Source organism: Euprymna scolopes, chromosome 25 (genome assembly GCF_053919585.1).
Source record: "Euprymna scolopes isolate OS-2025 chromosome 25, ASM5391958v1, whole genome shotgun sequence".
Classification (NCBI taxonomy): domain Eukaryota; kingdom Metazoa; phylum Mollusca; class Cephalopoda; order Sepiida; family Sepiolidae; genus Euprymna; species Euprymna scolopes.
The window spans coordinates 49,181,463-49,184,501 of record NC_136506.1 but is presented as its reverse complement, the minus strand read 5'-3'; the positions used below and the strand labels follow the sequence as shown (position 1 = coordinate 49,184,501).

At 28.3% G+C, this 3,039-nt stretch overlaps 1 protein-coding gene across 6 annotated transcripts in view; it reads left to right on the top strand.

Annotated features, from left to right (window-relative positions):
- The window catches only part of LOC145247346 (calcitonin gene-related peptide type 1 receptor-like), a 987,580-nt gene extending 987,316 nt beyond the window's left edge, over nucleotides 1–264 (top strand). For all 6 annotated transcript variants that reach the window (XR_013863250.1, XM_080109020.1, XM_080109016.1 and 3 more), the window contains one exon: nucleotides 1–264. This exon is cut by the window's left edge and continues 996 nt beyond it. The gene's annotated coding sequence lies outside the window, so the exon portion shown is untranslated.
- Nucleotides 265–3,039: the final 2,775 nt, after the last annotated feature.

Here is a 3,039-nt window from a genome sequence, read left to right as displayed (position 1 = left end):
AGTAGCAAACACTGTATTTTGCCAAATATGCCACTTCCGTATTAAATCACTGAACTTTATTGCAAAAACACAAACATTATCATCTCATAAAATCATATGTTGTACATATTCTGCATATTTAAAACAAAATTTTTTTAATTTTCCTTTAATCATTAGCTATTATTGCATAAATTTTGAGTTAATCAACGTTTGTTTCTTTAATGCTTTTTTTTCATAAAATTTTCTGAGACAAAATACATAATAAAATATACTGTAATTCTAAAATTGAGTTATGTTTTTTAATAAATATGCTTGGATTCGTCTAATTAGCTGTAATTTTTAATTAGTTGAGTAAATCACCAATCTACTGGATATCTATATAGTTTTCGAGTTCCTTTCACTCTATATTGATACAACCACTTTTTATATTTGTTACTATGTCTGTGAGTATTCAGAGAAAAAGCAATTCTTATTTAACGCGTCGATATCTAATTTACGAACGTGTAAATATACACACACAAACGCGTGTGTAAATTAGATGGCAAGTCTCTTTATTTCTATCTATAAAAGATTTATTAGGAAAAATAATAATTTTATAATAATAGTAATAATAATAGTAATAATTATCCGTATCCGTGTATATTACAAAAATGGGCTTGTCTATGTATGTGTGCGGAAAGTTTTGTTTTTATCAATATAAGTCTGCAGATTTGAAACTTGATATATAGGGAATTCGGACCAGTAGAATAGATCCGATTTGGTTGATAGCCGGTAAAAATAGCTGCTAAGGAATTAAATTAAAAATATTAGAACTTATCAGGCATAATTCAATGTAATGTGTTCTTCGATCACATGGTAGCGATTGCCACAGCAGATGGCATGAAAGTCATATTATGTTAAAAACTTTTGTAATCGCTACGATATATTAGGTATAATATAATAATCAATAGTGACTTGGCCCTATAAAAATGAATACGACATCTGCATGAATTAAAATATATTTAAGCGTATTTTACGACTGGGTAACGCCGGACGCTCTGCTATTGATAAGAAAGTAGTAAAAAGAGCATTGTTAGCTATGCAGAACGTTCTAGCAGGTTAGGATTACAGTTTGTGAATTTTCAGCTGAAATAAATGTAAAATGAAGATTTATAGTAGTTGTGACTCAACGGCTATGGGTACGTCTATTAATTCCATAAAAATAAAATATAATTATCAAGCTTAAGATATTTTAAAATTATAACCACATTCATATTAATGAGGGGCGTAGAAAAAAACGTTCTCTGAAATTGTTGTTATTCAAATAAAAATGTTTCGGAGTTATTATAGATTAAGCATTATTTTTTCAGATTATATTCGTTTGTTGCACTAACTTCTTGAATTGGATTCGATTTGCTAATTGTCTAACGAAAAATGATACTTCTGTATTTGGTTCATATTCTTTGAAGACTTTTTAAACAGACTTTAGATTACTATCGATTAAACATCACTAATTCTTGAAGTAAGAAAATGTGTACAAAATTATTTTTAAGCTCTTTTGTTTATTATATAAGTTTTACATTAAATAATTTGTCTGTAAATTAAGAAAAAATTTAAAGCATCAGTTAAACAATCGAGTAAAAGGTTACATACAAAACTGAATCTTCTTGCTTTAATAGAAAAATACGTTTTTCCGATTTTTTTATAAAAACGTGCTTTCAATAATTTATATAATGAGAAAAGTATTTTCAATACTATTTTTATATAATCTAAAGGTTTGTTAGTAAGGCATAATAAATGCAGGGAAAATGTATTGCATGCAAAAAATATATACAGGTAGACATTATTTCTATTAAGCTTAGTTGTAATTTTGTGATCTTTCTCGGTGCTTTTTCCCTTTCAAAAATCATTAAACATTTATGTTAACGGTTATCAAAGATAAACAACCTACTTTATGGAATACTAGCAGATATCTCCGGCGTTCTGCGATATGAAAATTAAATTACTTTTACAAATATGCAGTAAAAAAATAAAAAGAAGTTGAAACATATGAATTCGAGTATTATGATTTACTAAACAACACAATTCTTTTAAATAACAAAAACAATACTGGAGCTAAGATCGAAACCAAAACCTAAAGATAGTGAGGCAAGTACGATAACCATTATGTCAGCTTGCCACGTTCGGTAGATTAAACATTCGTTGAGGATATATATTAAGAGTTGTTCTCACACAAACACATTCTCAGTTTTGGAGATCTAATAGACATGTACGGACACAATCTAATCTAACAGTCAATGTACGAACACAATCTAATCTAATAGACAATGTACAAATACAATCTAATCTAAAAGACCATACACGAACAAAATCTAATCGAATAGACAATACACGAACTAAATCTAATCAAATAAACAATGTAAGAACACAATTTAATATTATAGACCACATACCAACAAAGTCTAATCCAATAGACACTATAGGAACATAATCTAAAATAACAGACAATGTACAAACACAATCTTATCTAAGAGACCTGTACGAACACATTCTAATCTAATAGACAATGTACGAACACAATCTAATCAAACAGACAATGTACGCAAACAATCTGATCTAATAGAAACTGTACGAAGACAATATAATCTAATAGACAATATACGAACACAATCTAAACTTATAGATAATTTACAAACACAATCTAATCTAATAGACAATACACGAACACAATCTAATCTAATGGACATTATACGAACACAATCTAAACTGATAGACAATTTACAAACACAATCTAATCTAATAGACAATGTACGAACACAATCTAATCAAACAGACAATGTACGCAAACAATCTTATCTAATACACAATGTCCGAATACACTCTAATCAAATAGACAATACAAAAATATAATCTAATCTAATAGACAATGTACGAACACAATCTAATCTAATAGACAATACACGAATAGAATCTAATCTTATAAGCAGTGTACGAGCACAATCACATCTAATAGACAATGTACGAACACGGGCTAATCCAATAGAAAATGTACGAATTCACTCTAATCTAAGAGGCAATGTA